The 27,250-nt window shown below is 31.9% G+C and overlaps 1 protein-coding gene across 4 annotated transcripts in view; it reads right to left on the bottom strand.

Annotated features, from left to right (window-relative positions):
• The window catches only part of LOC115885346 (facilitated trehalose transporter Tret1-like), a 49,448-nt gene extending 40,141 nt beyond the window's left edge, over nt 1-9,307 (bottom strand). For 2 of the 4 annotated variants that reach the window (XM_030904229.1, XM_030904248.1), the window contains exon 1: nt 9,095-9,307. The gene's annotated coding sequence lies outside the window, so the exon portion shown is untranslated. The remainder of the gene's footprint in view (nt 1-9,094) is intronic. The other 2 variants (XM_030904239.1, XM_030904256.1) reach the window with 1 other exon arrangement.
• Nucleotides 9,308-27,250: the final 17,943 nt, after the last annotated feature.

The raw sequence follows: 27,250 nt of genomic DNA, 5'->3' as shown, positions 1-27,250 counted from the left end.
GCGAGCGATACAGCACAGACAGACAAGAATGAAAAAACAGAAACGCGTGTAAGTCCGGCTTATATCCTTAAGGTCATTTGTAAACCCACACCCTAAATGCACAAGTGAACTGGACGTTTGCGTCAAAAAAAAAACAAACGACGGTTTTCGTTCTGGGTAGGAGAAGGCGGAATTTTTTTTCCACCGGTGGTACACTCATATGCTGCGACCAGTTGACAAACAAGCCGGTTGAAACCCAATCAAAGAAAGACGTCATTAAGTTAATTCTATTTTAAGTTGAATTCTGCAAAGTTTTTGGTTAATAACGTCACATTTACTTAATCGTCTTTTCCAAATTTGCATAGGCACATTAATTATTTATTAGCAAGCTTTCTGAATACAAACTGAAAAATGTAAAATTCTAAGTAGCTAACATAAGTCTTAACTTTTTGTGAGATTCTATTCACAGTCAGTAAACTGATATTGGACGCAGTTGAAATACATGAAAGATCTATGTATTTTCAATAAAAGACGCAAAACTTAAGCAAAAATATAAACAAAAAAGGTTTCTACCTCTCTATTTCCAGTTTAACAGCACTCTCTTTCTGTTGAAAATAATTAAGTAGAAACGAGACGAATTCCTGATCTCGTCTGTTTAGGGATTTTCCCATTTTATTGGTATGAAAATCGCCGTTTTAACTAAACAAAACGCAGATATAATCTGAAATTTGCCAACGAAAACTCATTTGCAAAAAAAACTTCATGACAACCGGAAACATTTGCCATGAGTGGTACCTACATAAAGCCTTTTTCATGGGCCCTCGTTTACTTATGCGACAGCGTGCTGTCTTTTTTAACCAGAATAAATATGATTATAAAAAAAAAAAGAAAAAGTGCGCTCTAAATTTCAAGAGAATTTGTATTTATTCTATTATAGTTTCGACGTCTTTGATGACGTGCACGCAAACTTTTCTTAATTTCTCTATAAATTAATAATTAAAAAAGGAGAAAATAATTAAAGATAATTGAGTAAAGCCTACCGGGTGCGTCTCAAAAGTGGCTCATCCCTATAACTTTTTTTTTCAGATAAAAAAACGAGATTTGGTGTGTTAATATATGACATAAATAATTAGGATTGATTGACGTATTCAATTGTTTTTGCTCACTTCCTGTTTCATCGGAAATGACTACAACTTTTAATTCTTAAATGACACCATCGGTATTTTTTTACTTTCTTCGATAGAAATTGACACTCTGAAATAGAATGATATATCATATGTATACAGGCTGGCCCATCGAAAACGTTCCGCAAGGCATAACAGCCAGGGTATTTTTTTTCAAAAAATCCAAAAACACGTTAATTTTGTTTGTGAGGGGGACAACTTTTGACCCAAAAATAATTGCAAAATCTTCAACCCTCTAAGCGGGGGTGTCATCCCCCAACTTTTTTCAAATAAGAAGGGGGGTCAAGTGGCGCCGCAATGAAAAGGGCTTTCTATTCCCTATATTTCCCCGCTTCGTTTTTAAAAATCGGTCGAGTCATTTTGAAAATATGAAGGATTGAAATTTTAAAAGTACTTTTTGCAAAAAAAACGCATAAATTGAATTAATTAAAAAAAACTTAACTTATTAATGAAGCAAATGCTGAAAATGTTGCTTGTCAACCTCCATACAGTAATACAAATTATTTTCAAACCGTTCTCGAACATTCTGAAGAATTTCCGGGGTCACTTCGCGACAAACATCAATAATTCGTCTTCGCAGGTCTTCTAATGAATTAGTTCGATTATTTCCACTTTTTCTGCAAGCGAGTACACCATAATTGTTAAAAAGTTTAACGATATTGAGAAAAACTTCAACACACAAGTCACAGAACAGCTCTCTAGCAACTACCCCACCTGATCGTTCAATCTTGTGGCAAGTGAAAAAATGCGTAAACATCTAGAAATAATAAGAAAAAATAGCAAATTGGTTGAAGGAATTTATCCTTATCATTTACTCTGATAAATGTTTAAATAAACTTTTCAAATTTCAATCCTTCATATTTTCTGAATGACTCGACCGATTTTCAAAAACGAAGCGGTAAAATATAGAGAATAGAAAGCCCTTTTCATTGCGGTACCACTTGACCCCCCTTTCCATTTGAAAAAAATTGGGGGATGACACCCCCGCTTAGAGGGTTGAAGATTTTGCAATAATTTTTGGGGCAAAAGTTGTCCCCCTCACAAATAAAATTGACGTGTTTTTGAATTTTCTGAAAAAAAATACCCTGGTCGTTATGCCTTGCGGAACGTTTTCGATGGGCCACCTGTATACAATTTCGCATATGGTTTATTAGAAATTGTAACATGCTCTTTATAATGATAATTTGACTAGAAATATCAAGTGTGCCAGGAAAATTATGCGTAAAAACATGCTTTTCCGAATATTGTAATGAGCCACCCTTGCTCCATTTGAAAAACTTGACATATGATTAAAAATACGATTTGGGTGTCTTTTAACCGGCCAAGACAAGACACGAAAAACATTAGACGATGAAATCTATTTTTCCAAGGCCCTTTGATTAAAAATTATCATTTCTAATACAGCCATGGTACTTTAGATTGAAATTTAAAATAAAATATTTTTTAATCCAAAATGTCAAAAGTTGACATATGATATGTCATTCTATTCAGAGTATTATTTTCTATCAAATGAATTAAAAATATACCGGTGGTGTTATTTAAAAATCAAAAGTTGTAGTCATTTCCAGTGAAACAGGAAGCAGTGACCAAAAACAATTCTATACATCAATCAATCCTAATGTATGTTATATACTAACATACCAAATCTCGTTATTTCATCTCAAAAAATGAAAAAGTTATAGGGGTGAGCCACTTTTGAGACGCACCCGGTATACCTTTGCGGTGGGTTCTGTTCTTAAAAAAATCAAGTAACACAAATCTTTAAAAACCTGGATATCTAGACAATTGCGAGGGTCAAATCATAAACCACACAACATCTGATACCATATAATGAAAAACGGTGTCCGATTTAACTTGAAAATTAATTTCTCTCTTATTTTATATGTAAAATATATGATCAATGCCATCAACGTCATTTCTCAGCCAAATTGACGCCGTTTTTTTATCATACGGTATACGATAAGGCTCGTACACACCGAACGGAACTGGTGTGTAGGGGTACGTCAAATGTACACAAACGAAAACATAATGCAAACGGTTCTAGACGTTTGTTTTTGTTGTTTAATTTCATTTTACTGTTTTATTTTTGTTTTTAAAGTTCAGATAGAAAAAAAATATCGAGTGAGATCATCATCGAGAAACGCTCTTTGGCATTAGGGTATAGTATAAATCAAAATTGATTTTTAAGTATTTCGTTTAAGTAACTTATATTCCCAAACAATTAAAAATCTTGTGGAATAATTCATAAATGAGCGACGAACAGGAAAATAATTCAAGATGAAATAAATAATACAATTTTTTTATCCAAATACCATTACCTACCTCTATAAGTTATTAAGTTATTTATTGTCATTATAATTGATATATACAGGGTGCTACAGATATAAATCTTTCTTTTAAATCACTTGAAAGTAAAATAAAGGTTATTAAAGAAGTAACAAACAAAAAACAGTCAAGACCCTTCATTTAATTTAAAACATAAGTTTAAACTTTTATTATTTTGTTTTTATTATTAATTAAAAAATGAGTACTTAGGTTACCTCAGCCTTAAAATGAGTATTTGGTAATAATTCATAGTAGAACATTCTCCTAAATAGACGGCAGGCCTTATAAGCAAAGACCGCTAAAAGTGAATCTACTAAAAACTATTTTTTATTGGCATACAGGGTCCAGCGAGACTCCGGCGTAGCTCATATAACAAATAACTTCCTTTCAAACAAAACTGTTTACAAAGAAATTCCTTTAGATTAGCCTTACTTAAAAAAAACTTATTATTAGCACTCTTTCCTGTGCGATTGTAGCGCGCCGTTCCAGGCACGCGCAAAAGAACAGTAGTCTATAACAAGTAACGAGTCTAAATGTCTGGCAGACACGAAAAAGGTATATATCCGGTGTAGTTACAAAAAATAGGACAACCCTCTATACTAATATAAAGTGATCATTAAAAAAGGAAAACAAAACTTTAAAACAATAAAAAACTCATTAAACAGTACACGTCTCACCTATCAGTATAAATGAGGATAAATAATTTATAATAATGTAATTAGCATTAAATTAATTAGAAAAAATATAACAGAAAAATGCATAATATTGTTAAAGGTGATTAGGAATGTTTTCCCAGCAATAACAGTTTATGGGAAGTATGTATTTAAAATTACAATTTCTGTAAAAAGTACCTTTTCTGTTAAGTTATTCATACTTAACGAGTATTCCCAATATGTCTCATTAGAAACGTTAAGAGTCATTCTACGTCATTATTTAAACGATATTTAATATAAATAAATTACATAGATAAAAACGACGACAATTTGGAAGAATGTAAAATAATATTAATTATATTAAAATGTGTAAAATAATAAATAAAATGTCACTCTTATTGAATTAATTAATTCAATTTCTTTAAAACATATAATATGAATATAAATGAACATAAATTATTACAACATCACAGCAAATCAGTTGAAAAAAATCTCTATTCGTGACCAATTTCAATAATTTCCTTTTTTTTAAATTTCAGTTTCCTTCAATTGTTTATCCAGTGTTGCTATCCAGTTCTACTTGACCACAGACCTTCAAAATGCAGAATGTATGGGTGGGGTATTAACATAGTATAAGGAAACTAGTAGTTTTACTCCTTGTCAAATCCTTTGTTCTTTTTCTGCCACTTTATATGACCTTGTTCTCGCCTCCCGTGACCACTGACGTAGCTGTATAGTCGTGGTCTATTAGCTAGGCAAAGTATAGTCGTGGCACTTTTTTGTGACACCCTGTATATAACTAAATATTTTAGGATACGCCCCTTTATAAACCTTGAAACATATGAATAAAACTTTTTTCACATCTTCGACAACGACGACGATATTGGACTTCCTCGCACTAATGGTCCACCCTGTATATTTAAGGTGGTTTAAAGCTAGGCGTGGCACTTTTCTTCCCTCAAATATAAACTCAATATTTTGCCGTTTTTAGCTTTGGGCCTGAAGATGGGAATATTTTAAATTCAATGTCGCTTGCTTTTTTAAGCATTAATTTTTTTTTTAATTAAACAACTTAAAGATTGTGAGTTATTTGCCTTTTTACCCTCCTTCAAAGGTTTGCTTTGTCAATATTTTGTCTATAATATTTTGAATATTGTTATATTACGACCACTTATAATAAACTTAAAATAAATAAAAAACATAAAAAATACAGTCCACTAAATTTATAAGAGATTATGCTATTATAAAATTCTTTCAATTAAAAAATATGAATAATTTGCGGAGACTTTAGATGTACAAAATATTTACTCTAAAATTGTTTCAAAAATAAATCTATATAAATTATCTCGTAAACTATTATTGGAATGAAAATTTTATGGCAAATCCCCTGACCGAAAAATATTTTCATGCGCATATTTGAGACAAGCTGTATATCTAAAAAACTATTTTTAAAATCTGCCCACTTGCTAAAAAAAATAATAACATTTAATTAATTACATAATATCTCAGCTTCTAAAATAACCAAATATAATTAAATGTTAATTGATAATTACCATCAGCTTGCCGATTTATATCCGATGGAAATCTAAAAAAACTCAAAGAACAATTTTTTGAATTATTACTACAATTAATAGCAGCACACAGTAATGCACTCATTTTTATCAATCCGTCTCTGTGCTCTATGTAGATCTATTGTGTATCCCCCATTCTTTAGTTATAACTCATCATTTAGTCTCAGGACTGTGACAAAAGACAGTATCTGAGACGGTTTACAGAGGTTAGTTCTCCATCTCCGATATCAGTCGTACTGAATTTCATGGCACAAATGGTTATCGTCTCGGCACAGCCAGTGATGAGGTGTTCTGGTGTTTCCCCATTTTCCCCACAGAATCTGCTGTTGTTTCTTAGCTTCAATCTACTGAGGTGTTCGTTGAGAAGATAGTGTCTTGTTAAAAATACCGTGATTATCCAAAGATTGTTCTTACATAAATCAAGAAAAATCTTTAATTTTTCTCGGTCGTAAGTTCTGGGAAATTTCTTCGAGTGTCTTAGACAGTTGGAGGATTCCCATTTCAGGTTACGAATTGAGTCTTCCAGGTTCTTGAGTTCCGCTTTAAGTTTTGTTTCCACTTGTGAAGCAGAACGGTTCTAGTCCAGTCACTAGAGTTCTCGCTATTTTTCTAGCTAGATAGTTTGCTTTTTCAATTATTTAAATTTTTAATAATATTTTTTTCCTTTTACCATTGTCAAGTAATACTATAATCTGTCCATAATACCAGGATTTCTGACAGTGACAATTGTTTCTGTCATTTAACAATCAAATTGCATTTTCTGTCATTTTTTGGATGTCATCTGTCGAAATCTGTCCTGATTCGTAACACACTATAATAATCTAGGTATATAAAATACTTTCAAAACTCCTCAAAATTCAGAAAATTAAAAAAAAAACATTGTTTCAACTAGTTTCAAACACCAAATAAATTTTGGTAACTTTTTTTTCTATTGTGAAATAAAATACGTCAGAAATAAAATGAATTATCGTAAATCTTCCAAAAGCTCATGTGGCTGTATAAAATGTAAACAAAAAACACATTTTTATATGTTGTATCGTGTAGGATCAAAAAGAAACTTGTTTTTTATGTAAATTTAAAAAACGCCATTCTTGGCTAAAAATAAATTCAAATTATTGTACACAGAATGACATCACAGGCTATCACAACAATTAAAATTAGCATCAATAAATTTTTAAAAAAGGTTTATCCTTCGTTTTTTCGAATTTATGAATCTTAAGTATAAAATAAATATAATTATAGTGTTTAACCAACATTTCTTATTGTTATTATATACTGTGAATTCCATATTTACCAATCCTTTAATTTATTTATTTTAAAAAAAATCTTAAGTAATGTATAATCAATCCGCAAGCTGCTATGTTAATTAGTTGCATATATGCAAAACCATAATTTCAACAAGTTTCTCTAGATCAATTAGCATTTAATTGGAAATTAGTAGTTTCTTTTTAAAACCCCATTTCTCTGGTCAACTAAATATTTAAATACTATTCATTAATTACAATATCTAAATATACTCTGAATATGGATCTTAGAAATGCCTAGGTACATCTAGTGATGAGCAAATGCAAAACCAAGACCAAGACCTTGCTCTTGGTATTAACTATAAGACTCTTGATAGTGTTGCATTTTTATAATAGATTTTTACCAGAGGCACTTTCTACATACAAAATAAAAATAAACAGTATTTTTAGTAATTTAATGCATATAAAACTCTTGACTAAAAAATTATTAGAATATTTGTCTGACGATTTTTTTTTATTTTTCAATATATTAATTAGTTATTATAATGTTTATATTTTTAATATAAATGTTGATAGGTAATTTATTAGAGAACAATTTATACCAAAGTTGTTGAATAGGTATTGATAACTGACTTGATTTTAAATGAGATCTCAGAACTTTTTGTAGTGGAAGAACTGCATTGCACGACTTGGCATTTTTATATATTTTATATTTATGAGATTCTACACTGAGATGCAAAAAAAGAGTTATAAAGTTATATCAAATTTAAAGAGTTATATTTTTGTTAATTTTAGACCTATTTTCATGAATTTTTTAACAAGCTGTATATAATTATACCAACTTTAATTAGTAAACTCAAGAAGTTTTTTATAAACTTTAGTAGTTGGCATATTATACAGGGTTAATCGAGGGGTTGTTTTTTTACCCTAATTTTGATACACCCTGAGCAATAATTTCGTGTGTAAATTTTCCTAAAATGTAATTTTACGGTCAGAGCAATGTCTCCTGAGCATTTTGTTTTTTGGATCATACAATACATGCCTTGATTAATTTTTAAGACCGAAATGAACTTGCCACCAAACAATTTCCAATTTTTTCAATTATAATTTCTTTTTGAAGTTTTTTTTTTTCAATATGACAAGGCAGCTTTGGTGATTATTGTGAACTATATACTACTATGAAGTACCCATCATGTTCGACGTTTGGAAAATGCTTGGCAAGAGGGTTAGAGGTCGCAAAGCGGTACCAGCTTCATTAAATGAACTTCGCTTGGTTCTTAAAGAAGAATGGCAAAGCATAACGCAATATGATATATTCAGCCTCAATGGCAGGATGAATGGACATATACAGGCAGTTATAGCAGCCAGGGGAGGCAATACACAGTATTAGGGTAATTTTTAGATTTTTTTTTTCTGTTTGTATACTTCAGTATTACAGATGTTTTCCTTAATATCGTTAGTTCTGTTATCGTTATTAATGTTTATTAAAACTAGGACTGTATCCTTAGTCTTTAACGTTTTTTTTTTATTTAGGATAGAGTAACCGATACAGCGTAATATGACGTTACGACAATAGTCACCAAAACCATCTCGTCATATTAAAAAATTACATCAAAGGTAATGATAATTGAAAAAATTGCAAATTGATCATGATCAGTTCATTTCGCTCTCAAAAATTAACCAAAGCATGTATTGACATGATCCAAAAAACAAAATGCTCAGGAGACATGGTTCTTATCGGGAAATTTTAGAAAAATGTACACACAAAATTATTGCACAGGGTGTTTTAAAGTTAGGATAAAAAATAACTCCTCGATTAGCCCTGTATAATATGCCAATTATTAAAGGTTATAAAAAACTGAGTTTACGAACTAAAGTTGATATAATTATATATAGTTTGCTAAAAAATTCATGAAAATAGGGCTAAAAATAACAAAAATATAACACTTTAAATTTGACCAAAAATTTATACGTTGCGTTTTTTTATCTGAGTGTATATGTTGGAGAATTCCAACTTTCATATTTTGTTTGGTTGTCTAAATTGTTGTCTGTCTGTGATATTTTACTATACATACAAAACAATTTATTTCAACTATTCACATAATTGGAAGATAATAGTTATCGATTCACAACTCTACCTTCAAATTTAGCGCTGAATCCGACCAATTATTGCCTACATCTATATCCAAATTTCAAAATCCTTCAAACTAACATGCACTGACACACATTAAAACGCCAAATTGACAAGAAACAACCACTTAGAATTAAATTTCACTGTTTAAAGAGATCATTCGACTCGCTGGACCCTATCAACTTAGAAATCGTTTCTGCAAAGCGCCGATGGTGTGGCTGCGGCAGGTCATCAACTGGCGTTCTTGACCCGCGAAGCGGCCTAAGCCAAGATCTTGGCCTTGAAAAAGAAGTTACCGTAACTTTCTTTGTTCTTATTATTGCCTATTCCTATCTCAAGACGTTTTTTAAGAAAAAAAAACTTACTTATCTTCTTCAGCTACATCCCGATTGCTAAAAATTTATGTCGAATAACTTCTAGGGAAATACTTGTATATTGGAAGTAAATTTTACTATCATATACTGGGTGTTCCAATTAAAATAAAAGAGTAACTTTTTTTAAAAGTGTCCAATGTTCAATATTAATTCTGTCTCACCCTGTGTAACTTTTCAAATCAAATTTTAATTTGGTTTTACATACAATGGTTATTTCCAAAAAAAACATTTATGGGTATTTCGCCACTGCACTGCAAACAAAAAATGTAATATACCAAATACCCTGTGAATGCGATAAATTTTACATTGGTGAAACATCTAGACCCTTAAATGTCAGAATTAAAGAACAAAAAGATTATTTAAGAAAGGGAGATTTTCACAAATCTAAGATTTGTCAGCATTCTTGGGACACAGGGCACAGAATAAATTTTAATAACGCCAAAATTATAATGAAAGAAGCGATAACCTCTAAAAGAAAAATAAAAGGGGCTTTTTTGATTCAATCTAATAAAAATAAATGTCTTGCTCATGCATCTGCAGATGCTACCGTATGATCGAAAAAAAACAGCGTCCAGTTGGCTTGGAAATGACGATCGATGACATTTCCCATATAATTTTACATATAAAATGACAGCGATCTTCATTTCATAGCCATCGTTGACGCCGTTTTTATTCGATCATACGGTAGTAATGTATGGCAATCGCTTCTTCGATTTTAAAGAACAATAGATACAACAAGATAAATAAACATAACATACGTAAAATTTAAAAATAAGCATACAGAAAGTTTGGGGCTTTTTGGTTTTACCTTAATAAGTAATTGTTATCACGTAGTAATATTGTTAATTTTGAAGTTTAAATATCAAGTTAAAAATGTCATTTTAACAGAACGTCAACGGTTTTCTTGTAGACGTGTCTGTTTTAAAAAAGTAAAGTGTTCTCGAATAGTTGAATTTAAATATTTTAAATAGTTTTTTTCTTTATTCGTTGTATTTTTTTTGCTTCCGACGACGGAAAGAGATAACTTTCCGAAACATTAAGCATTTTTTTCTTTGTTAGGCATATTTGTATTACTATAAACATAACTTCTGACAAGCAGCGTCCGTTTAGGTTTAACGCAGAAGTGTTTACAAAAATTAATTATTTTATTTTGTAGATTTTCTTGCAGTGCAGTGGCGAAATACGGAAAAATAAATCCGCCACATAGGTATGACATTTTATACAATAGTTACTTTAACTAAATATCAGGCTATACAGGGTAAATTATAATTTATGTAGCTGTTATTGAAATTTAAACTTTATTCTTTATTTTTGTAAAACGTGAAATACTCGTATGTCAAAAACCTTACATTTTAGTCATACACTTTTTTAATAAAACACACATTTATTTTTTTCTTAGAATCCAAAAATAAATTAATATATAGGGTGTTCCACCAAAAAAAAAACAACTTTGATGCGTAATTTTTTTGAGGATACCCTGTAAAACTATATATTTTTAAAAAATGCTTTAAATTAACCTACATATGCTCCCGAAATTTCATTTCAATATAAACTACCGTCGTTGATTGAAAGAATTGGGAAGATACACAACCTAACCGGCGAATTCGTGACAAGGCTAATTTGATTTTCCCTTACGTCTCAAGTGCTGTACGGTGGTGACACCATTCATTCTTCGGTCAACGCATAGAATACTTATTTACTCTAATTCGGCCAGCGAAGGCATATCGAAGACGGTGTGGATCTGAAAGCGACAGTGTTGCCGTATTAAAATGTGTAATATTTGTAATAGGTTTGACAAAAATATCTTTGGATGAAAAATCTGGCATTTATGTATTAAAAATTTATTCGTGTTAAACACAGAATAAACAACAAAAATAAAAATTCTTTTATAGGTACTGAATATGTCGTATGATCAAAAAAAGTCCTTTAGTTGTCTTGAAAATGACGATTATTGACATTTACCATACTATTTTATATACGAAATAACAGAGATCTTCATTTCCAAGCCAACTCTGACGCCGTTTTTTTGTTTAATCATATAATATTAATTTATTTATTAATCATATATTATCATTAAATTGTTTAACGATAGAAAATCAATATTATTAACGTACTGTACCCAAAATCCGTAAATCTACAAATTAATCAGTAGTTCTGGCAACACTGTCTCCGGCAACCATTAAATCTGTCGACTGAAATCAGAACTACGGTACAGTATTCTTTATCCGCTGCGCTGTAAACCACTATCAGCGGCACAGAGCGATACTAAATCTCGGACAGGCTGACGGTAACGCCAACTACATCTCGGACAGATTTTGTGCCACGAAATCGCCCATAAGATTGCGCATCTTCTTATTTCTTCAATCAACGCTACCGTTCTCCTTGGAGCCTCCGCGTCGTATGAGAAACACTACCCTGTATTCGAAAATTGTTGCTGAAAGCAAAATTTATTGAGGCACATACAACAGATACCGAAGAAAAATAGTTCAATAACACCGAAACAACTTTTATTGTACTTACTAACGAGAAGGACATATATCATTACGTTGAAGTATTGTGTTAATAAAAATGATTAAATATAATTCTGCCGTAGCGGCAATAATACGAAAAGTATATCATGTCTTGGTCATATTATTGTCCACTATAATACACAGCGTAATACACACCACTCAGTTGACTGTAAAATTGCACACCTAGAACACCTAAGAATCCATTTATCTTAATGACATTTCGTTATAACCACATCCTTTCGTGAGCGCTACATTTGTTGACAAAGTGCATATAAGAACGTAGCTTGTAATATAAGGGACAGGGTAGTCTGTCTCGTAGGAGTGATGAATAGGGTTTTAAGTGTGTAGAGGATATAAATTTTTAAAACGTACAGTTTTTCTACAACAAATACATACTATATAAAAGACATCTCACAGAGAACTAAAATTTTTATATCACAATATATTTTATAGTTATACAGGGTGAGTGTTAAATAAGTGCAAATACGTTTAGGGGTAGTATATTTCTACCCCAGAAGCACGCCAAAGAGGTATTTTTGGCGATTTTTTTTTGAAAATTTGGATTTTTTCACTTTTTTTTTATTTAGATAATTTTTAGTTAAAAAATGCCGGGTTAAGGGTCCCCCATATAAAGGGTGGCGACACTCATACGACACAGAGGCTCTAAGGAGAACGACAGTTGTACTGAAATGAAATTTTGTGAGCATATGTAGGCTAATTCAGAGCACTTTTTAAAAATATAGAGAGTTCTACAGGGGTTTCGTTTTTTGTAATAAAACACCCTATATATGAATTAATTTTCCTATTCTAGGAGACAAATAAAGATGAGTTTTATTAGGGAAGCATATGACTAAAATGTAAGGTTTTTACTTATTTAACATTTTCTAAAAATAAAGAACAATTTTTAAAATTCAATAAAAGCTACCTAAATTGGAATTTTCCCGGTATAATCTAATATGTAGTTAAAATAACTATTGTACTTTAAATAAAATTAAAACAACCCAACAAGTTATACAGGGTGAGACAAAATTAATATTGAACATTGGTCAGCTTTGTAGCTGCTTTTCGAAGTAGAACTCCACGTATACCTTTTAACATGAAAAGAGAATCATTTTATGCAGCGAATAGAAAAAAGCGCATTTTGAGTACTGGATTTCATCTAGCTATTTTTTTTTCACATAATTATACAGCAAAATAAAACACTAAATCACCACAATACACCAAAACACTTTTACTTTCACACTAGACGCGCGTTTCGCTAACCATGTTAGCATCATCAGCAGATGATTATAAACTAAAGTACAATCTACAAGTTGAGCGTTTATATACTCGCTCAGTGGGCACCGAGTGGGCGTGGCAAAATGTAGCCAACCGAGTCAAAGCCCACTGAGCGTAACAGTTAGATTTCCACCACTAGAGTAGTAGGAACAAAGAACTTGAAGGAACTGGACCGTTGTCTCTGTTCATACTATTTTTACATTTTTTAATTCTGATGCTTTCATATGCATCTAATTGCCTGTAATTTGAGACTTGTTTAATTAATTTTAAATTATTAAGATCCATACAATGTTCTTTATCAACAATATGTTCGGCAACGCAAGATTTATCCGGTCTACCATATCTTATATGAGCTAAATGTTCTTTAAATCTAGTTAATATTGATCTTCTAGTTTGCCCAACATATTTCTGATTACAATCTTTACAAGAAATTTCATAAATACCCGACCTTTCCAGTGGAGTGTTTTATCCTTTGGATTCCCTAATAATTGTTGTAATTTATTATTAGCACTATACACAAGTTTATAATTAACATTCTTAAAAATTCCTTTTAGACCACAGGATAACTGTCTATCAAACGGTATTGAAAAATATTTAGACGTATCTTTCTCCACATGAAAAGTTGAATTTTCAGAAATTATTAACCTATACCTACGTTTTCTAATTAATTTATCAACTAGTGAAGGAGAATATCCATTACACTCAGCTACATTCCTAATATAATCTCTTTCTGTTTCATATCTTTCGTTGGAAAGTGGGAAACTAAGTAATCTATGAACTAAGAAATTTAAACTAGCCATTTTATGTTCAACACTATGATATGATTCATTAGGAATATATCTGCGTGTGGTGGTATTTTTCCTATAGATATCAAATTCCAGGCAATTATTAGTATTTCTAATAACTAATACATCTAGAAAAGGTAATCTGACGTTGTTCTCAATTTCATGCGTAAATTTAATGGAAGGAAAACGATTATTTAACTTAGAAATAAAATTATCTATGGTGTCTGAATGTGTGTCAAAAACAGCAAAAATATCATCCACATACCTAAACCAGACTCTTGGAAAATACTCAAACTGATTCTTAGCCTCCACTTCAAACCTGCTCATGAATAAATTAGCCAAAAATGGAGACAATGGATTACCCATTGCTGTACCTTCCCGTTGTTCAAAAAAGTTGTTATTAAATTGAAAACAATTTCCAACCCTCAACTGTAACATAATTATACGTTTATATCTAATTTTAATTCTGTGATAACTAAAACATGTTTTAAACGTGTATCTTTTTATTACGTTGGGTATTTTACTCTAAATCCTCTAATTTTTATTAAATTAACCAAATGAATATCACAGCTATCTAGATCTTTTCAAATAATAAAGATCTACTGTATAAATTCTTCATTGAACACCGGAATAATATACTGGATGTTCCATTTAAAATAAAGGAGTAACTTGGTTTTAAAAGTGACCAATGTACATTATTAGTTTTGTCTCACCCTGTAAAACTTTTCGGGTCAAATTTTAATTTGATTTAACATACAATGATTATTGTAATTAAATATCAACCTATACAGGGTAAATTACAATTTAGGTAATTGTTATTCAAATTTAAAAAGAGGTAAAACCACGGTTAGGTTAGTTACCACCTTTAAACGAAAGTCAACAAGTTTGCTAAATTGTTTTACAGCAGATAAACTTTCATATATTAATGAATGTTATTTTGCTACTCTTCGGCCCATTTCTATATGAAAGTAAACATATTTTCAATTGCGTCACGTCATCCCACGTGAAAGATTAAAGAGTATTTTCTTCTGGAATAGCATGACTCAGCCAGACGTTCTTCTTTGTCTAGGCACTAGTGGAAATAGCCGACGCGACGCCTCTCCAGAACGCCTACGACGTCGTCTACGTCTGGATATTTCCGAACGCGTCTGTCTGTGAAGTGGCGCCGTCGTCGGATTTGAATACGTTCGCTTTCCACGCCGGAAAAACGGCGGAAAAACTGAAAAGGCGTTCTCGCAATAGCGCTCGAGGAAATCGAATCCGATCGGAACGTTCCATTGGAATGTTCCGCAAAAACGACCTCGAGGCAAATTGGCTGGGTCGCGCCAAGTGGGGCTCGGAAACCAGATTACGAAAGATTTTCCCGTTTGCAGACTTGCCTCTTTCTTATAAATTAATGCCAAAAAATACATACTTCATAAATTCATAATCTTGACGTCGCGCGTCGCGTCGCACAAGCTAGTCATTTTTTAAATACTTTAATTCGGTTATGTAGGGTACCGGATTTGCTAAAGGGTTTGTTTTTTTGTTTCTTTTTGCATTTTCTTTTGGTTTGCGGAATGATGTTAATGAAAAGCTAGAAAATTAAAAGAATGTCCATAATCAGACAAGCCTAGGTTTGCCAGATTATTATAGCTACATTCTCGGAGGATAAAAAAAGGTGACGCTCTAAAAAATACAAACCACCATCCCCTTTCTATTCCACATTAGCAGGAATAGTGTATGGAAACTAAATTCAAACAAATCATAGACAAAACATGTTGTATTGACACAATCACAAACCACATAAACGAAGTAGTATACTGGGTGCGTCTCAAACGTGGCTCACCTCCATAACTATTTTATTTTTTTCGATAAAAAATCGAGATTTAGTGTATATTAGTATATGACATAAATTAGGATTGATTGACGTATTCAATTATTTTCGGTCACATCTTGTGACCGAAACTCCAACTTGTGAATGAACAACCACTCCACTGTTAAATGGCACCCTCGCTATTTTTTTAACGGGTCGGAGAAATGTTGATTTGATGCTAGAACCATATGTCAGTCTTTGGAGATTACAGTTGAGGGATAATTTCAACTTCATGCGTGATAGTGCACCTCCCCATACCAGCAGAGTGACTAGAAAATATCTTTGAAACGGAAGGTGTCATAGTTTTGGACTGGCCTGCCTATTTACCAGATCTAAACCCTATCGAACACTTGTGGGACTAGCTCAAAAGAAGGGTTAGAGCTCGTCGAAACAATCCAGGAAATCTCGTACAGCTTATTGATGCAGCATTAGCCGAATGGGAAAACATACCCCAAGACAACGTGGATAATTTAATAAGAAGAATGTCAGCGCGGATAGAAACTTGCATAAGGGCTAGAGGTGGCAACAAGGAATAATAAAATTATCAGTTTTCTTTTTTTTGTTTATGCTTTTGGCCATTAAAAATTTAAATCTTAATTTCGTTTCAGGAACCAAAAATACAATTTTGTTTATTTTTGGAACTGATTAATTTTCTTTTATTGCTATATGGATTATTTTTCATTAAAAGTCATTGGTAAGAACTGAGTTTTATACATAAACACAAAATTTTCATACATCTCAAAAATTATGAAAAATAATAGATGATTCCATATAAGTTTGGTTGTGTGTATAATTTTAAGGTGTGATTGACGCTTTACGGGAAAGTATAATGATCTGAGACAACTTACCTAAATCCGAAATTTTCCCGGAAATCCCTGTCTAGCAAGGCAATCTTTTAACAAACCAGAAGAAGACACCTAAAACATTAGTCGATCAAATATATTTTTCCAAAGCTCCTTGGTTAAAAATTAGCATTTTTAATACAGCCATGGCGCTCTAGATTGAAACTTAAAATTCAATTTTGTTTTAAGCGAAAATGTCAAAAGTTGACATATGATATGTCATTCTATTCAGAGTGTCATTTTTCATCGAATAAATTAGAAAAATACCGAGGGTACCATTTAAAAATCAAAAGTTGTAGTCATTTCCGGTAAAACAGGAAGTGAGCGAAAACAATTGACTGCGTCAATCAATCCTAATTTAAGTGATATATTAACATACCAAACCTCGTTTTTTTATCTGAAAAAATAAAAAAGTTATAGGGGGTGAGCCACTTTTGAAACGCACCCGGTATAATTACCAAAATAACAATAATGAAATTAAATAAATAGAAATTATGGAAAGAAGCTAAATTAAAAAATGTGATGGAATAATGTTAAGCATAAAGTGTATATTTTTTTACGCTGTGAATTTTATAATATACACACAACCAAACTTATATGGAATCCCTCTTTATTTCTGACTAAATTTCTTGCAAGGATAAAAATTGGTATACAACTTTAAGATAAGGCTTTTTGTTGTAAATAAACATGATAATAAAGAATAAACGACTGCTACGATTTATTTTCTTTTGAATTTTGTGTTCAGTAGTAAAATCACGATTGTCCGGTAATTTTCATTCAATGCAAAAAAATTAAAAATGCCTTATGTTGGATTAACAGATGTACACAGAGGGGAAGAATTATTCCTCTCACCGAACAAGGAATGCTCCAGAAAGACGTAGCAGAGATAGTAGGCGTTACCCAGGGTGTTGTATCAAAAACAAATGGCAGATAGTTGGAATTAGGACTACACAAGGATAGGCCCAGACAAAGTCGTCAAAGAGTCACAACTGAACAACAAGACTGCCTTGTGTGCTAAATTGCTAGAATAAATCCCAATGTTTCTCATCCAGAGCTATAAAGACAACTTCTGGCAGCTACAAGTGTGAACGTTTCAGTTGAAACCATAAGAAAAAGGCTTCGTGCACGTGGGTTTTACAGTAGGAGAGAGTTACGGATCCCACAGTTATCTCGGCAAAATAAAATTGACCGGCTAAATTGACGCCTTCAACATCAAAACTGGACATTTGAGAATTGGCAAAATGTTCTTTTTTCGGGTGAGACCAGAATTGGCCTAAGATCAGATAACCATCGAATTCGGGTTCTCAGAGCTCCAGGAAGACGATCGAGACTTCAGACTGCCAAATATGTACCAAGATATAAAGGAGGAACTGTAATGTTCTGGGGAGGTATTATAATGGGAGCAAAAACTCCACTGTTACCGCTTCAACAAATTTTAACGGGTCGGAGATATGTTGATTTGATGCTAGAACCAATCGTTAGTCTTTGGAGAGCTGCAATTGGGGATAATTTCAACTTCATGCGTGATAGTGCACCTCCCCATACCAGCAGAGTGACTAGAAAATATCTTGAAACGGAAGGTGTCATAGTTTTGGACTGGCCTGCCTATTTACCAGATCTAAACCCTATCGAACACTTGTGGGACTAGCTCAAAAGAAGGGTTAGAGCTCGTCGAAACAATCCAGGAAATCTCGTACAGCTTATTGATGCAGCATTAGCCGAATGGGAAAACATACCCCAAGACAACGTGGATAATTTAATAAGAAGAATGTCAGCGCGGATAGAAACTTGCATAAGGGCTAGAGGTGGCAACAAGGAATAATAAAATTATCAGTTTTCTTTTTGTTTATGCTTTTTGGCCATTAAAAATTTAAATCTTAATTTCGTTTCAGGAACCAAAAAATACAATTTTGTTTATTTTTGGAACTGATTAATTTTCTTTTATTGCTATATGGATTATTTTTCATTAAAAGTCATTGGTAAGAACTGAGTTTTATACATAAACAGCAAAATTTTCATACATCTCAAAAATTATGAAAAATAATAGATGATTCCATATAAGTTTGGTTGTGTGTATAATTTTAAGGTGTGATTGACGCTTTACGGGAAAGTATAATGATCTGAGACAACTTACCTAAATCCGAAATTTTCCCGGAAATCCCTGTCTAGCAACCCTAGGCAAGTCACCGATCAAAAGAAGTTCTATGGTTACAGTAAAAGAACCAGATAATAGCCTGAGACTGTGTCTTAATCCAAAGAATTTAAACAATACCATAGCAAAATAGTGATAGTAAATGCTGTGGTACTTGTTACATTATTATACAGATGGAGCTAAAATAAGGGATAGCTTCCTCAGTAATCTTATTTAAGGATGTCACAAATTTCCAGCCGAAAATAATGACAATCCATTATTAGCATTGATGAAGTAATCAAGCACGACATTCAGTTAGAATCTTCACAACAACGCAAGGTGCCTATTCCACAGAGAATAATTCTAGGCTAGTATGGGATTGTATGCGTTGTAGGATTCCCATTCCAGGTTATTCCTATTCCAGCAAAAGAGCTATATGGACTGTTCAATTATTCAAATTTTCCAAAACTGTCGGCCTCGGTAATGTGATCGGTATGTAATTGGAAAAAAGATTGGATTGCAACAGATCTGAAAAGGGTTGCTTAGAATAGATCTTCTAGGTGTGTTTTGCCAACACAAATGAATGAGTATTTTAACCATTTTTAAGTGAGAATAAGGACTTGTAATGGATGCACAAAAAATATATTTTGGCTCATATACTATTAGCAACCTCGCATATATCTATCTATATAAAGAGGTTGGGAATTGAGTGTGAATGTGAAATTTCATTCGATATGAATCTACAATATGTACCGAATCTCTCCTGAAAGTTATTATTAAGCTAATTAGCTATAAATATTAAATATTTTGAGTATATTTGTATATTTTAATAGGAAAATCATAAAAATAACAACGCGGAATGTGATAATAATACGGATTTTAATATTCCAGGATAGCATTCAACATAATATATACTTAAGAAATTAATCTTAAGTGAATAACTTGTTGTTATGTATTATTTTTATAACCTTAAAGCTGATAATATTTATATGTATTTACCTTTAACAAGTGACAGCTAGGATATGAGTCAAACGTTACACCCAGCCCTAAAACGGCAAAATTTCATTTAGCATAATAGAGTGTAATAGGTAGTTATTTACAAATAAATTTATATGGAATATAAATGAATATGTATATCTTCATAAATTATATAGGTTACTATCATACGCATGAATACACCTGATTATAAATCATTCTTACACTTGCAACTAACAATAAACAAGAAATGCAAAGAAATGCATATTTCTAGATAAACAAGTGTTGACCCATTTGCCAATAAAAATCTGTGCTCAAATAACAACAATAAATTGTGTTCAATTAACTTACTTTGATTTCAATAATGGGTAGAAGTTCTACGTTCACGTAAAATTAGGACACTATATAGATAATATGAAAAATATAACAGGCATAATATAGAAATCAAATAATAATAACGTTTGTCCAACCAAAAAACTCTCTATAAACACAGAATTATGGACTTAAATTATCTGTGGTTGGAGCTTCATCATTCGGATTTCGGAAACTAGAAGAGTACGAGGTCAGTTAGATGGAAGCAAAGTTGTGCAATTTGGTGCTGTTAAAAATGCTACCTGAAAAGTTTAAAAATTCCCATACGTCCGAAGATTTTTGGAAAGAAACGAATACTCTCAAATTCATTTTTATCTTTTTATGTGCCTATTTCAATAGATATAACAAAATAATTTTCACATTCTCATTGCTATTTTTATCTTCTAGAAGATGGTTTTATCCGATTTTCCAACCGATGATTGGTTTTTGAACTGCCGTCATCAGACATTTCAACTTTCTTAAATACGGTCCCGAATTTTTGAAGTGAAACTTGAAGTGACACACGGCAGATGACGGTCGCGAGACGGCCGTGACGCGCGATCTAGCGAGAGGGAAAGTGATAGCGGCAGAGTTGCACCAGCTACCTCATTCGGGGTAGATCTGCCCCTTTGTAAAACAATTTAACCCCGCTATCTCGTGATGATCTACCTCGATAAAAAATAAGCTTGTGGTAACGATCTATGCCATACGCGTCTAAGAAAATCACTATAATAAACTTGAAACTGTACCAATCTTGATTTCATAAAATCAAAGCATATTTTCATTGATAGGTATGTAGCTTCTGAATAACGGTCTAAATAAAGCATCTAGCTCATTTGCCAGCTCAGAATTAGTATTACTAACTGGCATTTTTATTGGAGGACACTGTCAAATTTATTTCAAACCAATAATCAACGAGAATATTCATATAATTTAATAAAATTACCGTAAATCACTATATATAAATGAATTGTTTGTAATTGAGCTGTAATTTCTATATTATTAATTCAGTAAATGATGGAGATAAACAATTGTGATTGATTAACATTTTATTTTAAGATAAAACTTTTGTTAACAACATTCTGAGAATTCGAATAGTGAATTGAATAATGGCAAGACAAGTGACATCTGTCTAAAAAAGACAGCAATTTAGAGTGAAAATTTGGTTATGCAAAATTTACAGTGACAATTTTGAATATGCAAAAGAAATACATATTATATGATTTTACTGGTTGCCTATCGATTAGTATTAATTTAAAAATAAATCCCTAACATGAATAATGAGCAAAACATTTAAATAAAAACAGACCACAGACTACACAAAACATATTGTTGATTAGTAGTAGTCAGAGACATAGATGTAGTAGTATTTTGGTTTAATGTCTATAAATCTATTCTCAGTCTCCCTCTCCAAAACATGAGTTCTTACAGTACATGCCATTAATAATATGCATTTTTCAAATAAGTGCAATACATCGTTCGTTTTGGGACCTTAGAAGCTTTTAAAATATTTAGTAAAAAATCCAGATTATACAGGGTGATTCCTGTAAGTCGGTCATGCTTTCAAGGAATGATAGGGAACGTCAAAATATTAATTTTGATATAGCACACTATGGGTCGGAAATGCCTCTTACGCAAGATACAGGGTGTTAAAGTTTTTGAAAAATTACAGATATTCTTTAATAGTTTTTTAACAGTTGAAGGTATCGTTACAACCTTGTTACAACATTTTAACTAACAGAGACACTTTAAATGTAAAAAGAAGATGTTTTAGTTTCAACCAGTGGCGTAGCTGTGATACAAATCGGGTAATATTTTCAAAAAAAAATACTACGTCACAGATAAAAATAAAAATTTCGGAGTTTTTTTATTTACTCGGTTTATTTCCAAGAAAAATGTCTCTTGCGACTTTCTTCTATCTAACACCATTTTGTCACAATTTAAAAATAAATATTTTTTTAATGAGAACCTTAAATATGCGAATTATTATAACCAGCCTTAAAACTACGAATTTTATTATTAACAATAAAAAAATTCTAGTTTAAATTTATAATTTTTTAAAAATTTATTTAGAGCTAATAGTAAAAAGTATTAAAGTTACCCAAGATGAAGGGAGCTAACGATGCACATGTGTTTCTGCTCTCTAGTTATAATAATTCGCTGTATTTAAGATTCTCATTAAACAATTTATTTATTTTTAAATTGTGACAAAATGGTGTTAGATAGGAGAAAGTTGGAAGAGACATTTTTTCTTGGAAATAAACCGAGAATATAAAAAAACTCCGAAATTTTTATTTTTATCAGTGGCGGACTATTTTTTTTAAAAATTACCCGATGCATATCACATCTACGCCACTGGTTGAAACTAAAGCCTCTTCTTTTTACATTTAAAGTGTCTCTGTTAGGCAGATTCCTATAATGAAATTTTATAACGATACCTTCAACTATTAAAAAACTTTTAAAGAATATCTTTAATTTTTCAAAAACTTTAACACCCTGTAACTTGCGTAGGAGGCATTTCTGACCCATAGTGTGCTATATCAAAATTAATATTTCGACGTCCCCTATCAATCCTCGAAAGCATGACCGACTTACAGGAATCACCCTGTATATTTAAAAAAGAAAGTTTATGATTAAAAATATAATAACGCCATGAGGTACAAAAAAAAATAGAAATGAGAATGTGAGACTTATTTTCTTATATTTATTAAAATAGAGTCATAAATAAACAAAAATAAAATCGCAAATATCTTTCTTTAAAAATGTTCTGAAGTATTCAGTATTTTTAAAATTTTACAGTGGCCTTTTGATCAGCATCAAATTGAGCAACTTTTCCTCCATTTAACCGACCTCGTATCTCTTCTAGTTTCCGAGATTCCAATGGTGAGGCTCGAATATGTGATACCCTGTACAAAAGTCATGTAAAAATTTATCAAACTTAATACGACTCAAGGAGAAACTTTTCCATACCAATTTATATATTCTTCATAATATATCTCTCTTAAATCTATTTCTAAACACACACAAAATGGAACAGATCAATGTCGTAGGCGTGTCAACATAACCAAAAATTAATCCATCTCCCCTAATCGTAAAAGTTTTATATCTCCTCGTCATCACGAACAAACTTTACTATTATATACTTAGCTTATTTACGCGATCGTCACGCAACAAAAGCCAAGAAGGGCGTCCGTTAAAAAAGCTGTCGTACTTACCCACCGCAGGAATTCCACCACAAACGTATACGGTGAGGCGTATGTGTCAGATCTGAAACAAAGATAAGGTTAACGTGAAAAACGAGAACAACGGTAATATGTAATATGATTAAATGGTATCATAAATGCATATATTAATTTTTTTTTGTACTTATTGTCTTAATAATAAATAATTTAGATTTCTTATTAAGTTTTACTCCACTATTGAATTTTTCACCTGATATTTTATTGAAAAAATTGGATTGATCAATTTATCTGTGCGATTTATTCGCCAGATGAGGTATAGTAAAAATGATGAGGATGTCTGGTGCATGGTGGTTGCACTGAAAACATAAGAAATCCTATGCAAATTTTGAACGTCCAAATATTGGCCCATTTATTGATTTTACACCAAAATAGTAAATAGGTTGTTAAATGGTCTGCGTATGCTGAATACGAATGCCAAATTTGAACAATTTTGGACAAGCTGGTTTTCAAATGATTTAAGAAAAACTGTCAGGGGCGGCTTGTCCTATGAGGCAGATGAGGCAGTGCCTCACCAATACATTTGAAGAATTACACGTATACATCTTTAATCACAATTTTATATTTTTTCCCTATTTGCATCAATAATAATTGTATTTTTTATCCGTCATTCTACCATAAATTACGTCGATGGTATTCCTTTAAACGCGCTTCCTTTCCCATATGCGACAAACTCGACGATATATATATCCATCTCATTTGTTCTTTAAGAAGTATATGTGCCGAGGTTTGCCTCTCGCCTTTCCTTGTCTAACGTATTGTGGTATATCGCATTGACGGAGCGACAGCGTTCACTGGAATCTTAAATCTATAGAATGAAAAGAAAAAGCATAGGCAAAACCTTTAGTTGAAGAGAGATAAAATGTATGGAGTAGTAGCGCGTAAAAAGACCGTAATGAGGCGAGCCTCAAATGTAAATTTAAACCTTAAAAGCCGTTCGTTAAAAATATGTATCACTTCCCGATCAGCCCGAGAGATTTTAGGCGACAGGCTGAAAATGCAGAATTGCATTATTTGGGAATTTGTATTAGTTTGAATAACAGTTTGAATTAACTCTGCCGGTTATTGCACTGTTTTGTCTCTAATTGATTAATATATACGTTTTTTAATGTGAATTGCATGTTTAATTACTCGTCTTACTGATTACAACGTATTAAGTAAATACCTAAAAAGTGGGCAGTGACTTGTTGATTGATATGATGATTTAGAGGGACCATGCATCATCAGAGGACTTCCCCAGGTAAAGTTTTTCGAATTCGAATCATTTCTAGATAAATTGTGTACTCGTATAGTCAAAAAGTAAAGCAACCTGTTACAGAGATTTAATTTTGTTTTATTTTTATAGGATGGGTAGAAAAACAAAATTTTGCCATACAGAGTAAAATATAAGACAAAATATCCTGAGGTCGCTTTGATAAAAATTTACTGTTGCGATAGCCCTATGTAATAGGTACCGTATGATCGAAAAAAAAACGACGTCCAGTTGGCTTGAAAATGACGATCGATGACATTTTCCATATAATTTTATATATAAAATGACAGCGGTCTTCATTTCATAGCCATCGCTGACGCCGTTTTTATTCGATCATACGGTATAATACTGCGAATTATATTACATAAGTCTTAAGGGCAACTGCTAAATATTTAGAAATATTTTAAATACAAAAATGTGCGCTTTTTAAGTCTGTAGGTATCTAAAATACTAAAAATAATATACAGTGTGTATTGCATTTAAAAAAATTGAGATATAGCATTATAATATTGCAATGTTGGCCGTGCCATAAAAAAATCCCTGTATAAAATAATGTAAATTTTTCTCGGATTTCTTCTTTTGTCCTACATACCTCGATATATACATACTTAAGCAATAATATATCAATAAGTTAAATTCACTCCAGGTTTTTATCACTTTTTAAAAAATGAAATTTTTCAAATATGAATTATCATGGAAATCCCGCATATATAGTGCTTCAAATAAATCAATAGTGTGACGTATGCTGAATTTTATGCTGAACTCAATTCTGTACTGAAAAATGCGATTGCAATTTTAAAGAAAATATTTTTTTTAGGATATGCACTTTTTATATAGAACTTTTTTTTCATATATTTGTCAACTACGAAGATATTGGACTTCCTCGTACTAATGGTCACCCTATATACATACTAATAAAAATTCTCTTCTGATGTGCCTCACCATCTTCCAGTACTACGAGCCGCCCCTGAAAACTGTATCTATTTTTAAATTATAACTCAACAGGTAACAATGCAAAACCAGACAAATGTAAACAGCACTGAAAGCGATCAACTCAGTAACCATCAATTCGAAGTTGGTCAAAGAACGTCTAGCTGAGCTGGAACAAATTAGGCAAAGAAAATAAAGTCCTCCTACTCTGGGTGTCAGCTCACCAAGGGCTAGGAAGCAATGAAAAAGCAAACGATCTAGCTAGAAAAGGAGCAAACACTCCAATAACTAGACCAGAACCGTTTTGATTCTCAAGTGAAAAACCAACTTAAAGCGGAATTCAAGAATCTGGAATAATCCATCCGTAACCTGGAAATGGAGTCCTCCAACGGTCTAAAACAGTCAAAGAAATTTCTTTCTTCAAACTTACGACCGAGAAAAATCAAAGGCGTTAAGTAAAAATAATATTCGGATTGTTACGGGGTTTTAATAGTTCTAAGACTGGTTCCTTAACGAACATCTCAGTAGACTGAAGCTAAGAAATAACGGTGAATGCAGATTCTGTGACTAATTGACTTTTAATGAAGTTCAAATATTTTCAGAATTTCCATATTTTCAAAAAATTGCTTAAATTTTGAAAACCACTTTTTTTTGTTTTTTTCCTTCCTTCAAATTTAATCTACTGCCTCTGTTACCATATATCAAGAAATTTTTAACTGAAGATTTAAAGATTTTCAAAAAATAAAAAAAAATCTGAAAAAATAACTCATTGAAGTTTTCCTGGGTAGAAATCTACCACCCCTAAAAAATTGCCCTTACCCCTTATTTAAGACACGTACTGGGTAGCCAACTAAGAATGGACGCCGGTTGTATATCAGAAACTACTTATCGTATAACTTTGGGAAAAAAATTCTATTAAGTAAATCGACCAAGAGAAATCGCTGGAAATTATTTTCAAGTTCGTCTAATAGCCAATCAGAAAACAGGGTTTTTCTCAAAAATATGCAGGTGAACAGGTATTTTAAATATTACTATTATAACCATCGAGAAATTTGTAATTTTTTTGATATAGGGTATTTTGCTCTATCTCATAAAGTAAAGTGGTGGGGGAAGGTTAAACTTGCTTTTATTAAAATAAGGATAACTCTGTGGTTTGGGTTACCCGATTTAAACAAACTAGGGCTCGTTTAAAAGAGCTTTTCTTCCTTAATGATCTCCAGTATAAATTTTGTTTCTATAATTTTTTTCGTGGTAGCTAGAGGGCGTTGTTTGACATCATAACAGATACTGCGCTTTTGCATAAAAAATTTAAATAGGGGGCTATATTTCTCTTTGCATAGAGCACAAAATTTCCAAAATATCAGCGCAAACCGCAACTTGCTATCTTCTCTCTAACCGGAGATATTAAGAGAATAAATCATGTTAGGCTGCCGCTTAGGATTGTATAGTCTAAAAATTATAGTAGTAAGCTAGGAAACAAAAATAGGTAAATTAATTACGTCAAAATAGCAAAACGTTTAAGTTCAATTTTCATGCATCCGAATTTCTGGCGTTTTCTTAAAAAAATGACGTCATAAATATTTAAACGTGTTTAAGTAACGTTATCATCCATCCATATAATTTTTACGAATTTCTTGGTTA

The sequence above is a fragment of the Sitophilus oryzae genome, unplaced genomic scaffold, assembly GCF_002938485.1.
Source record: "Sitophilus oryzae breed Bouriz unplaced genomic scaffold, Soryzae_2.0 scaffold_111_pilon_pilon, whole genome shotgun sequence".
NCBI classification, from domain to species: Eukaryota; Metazoa; Arthropoda; class Insecta; order Coleoptera; family Curculionidae; genus Sitophilus; species Sitophilus oryzae.
The sequence above is the reverse complement of the archived record's forward strand: the minus strand, read 5'-3'. Positions and strand labels throughout refer to the sequence as shown.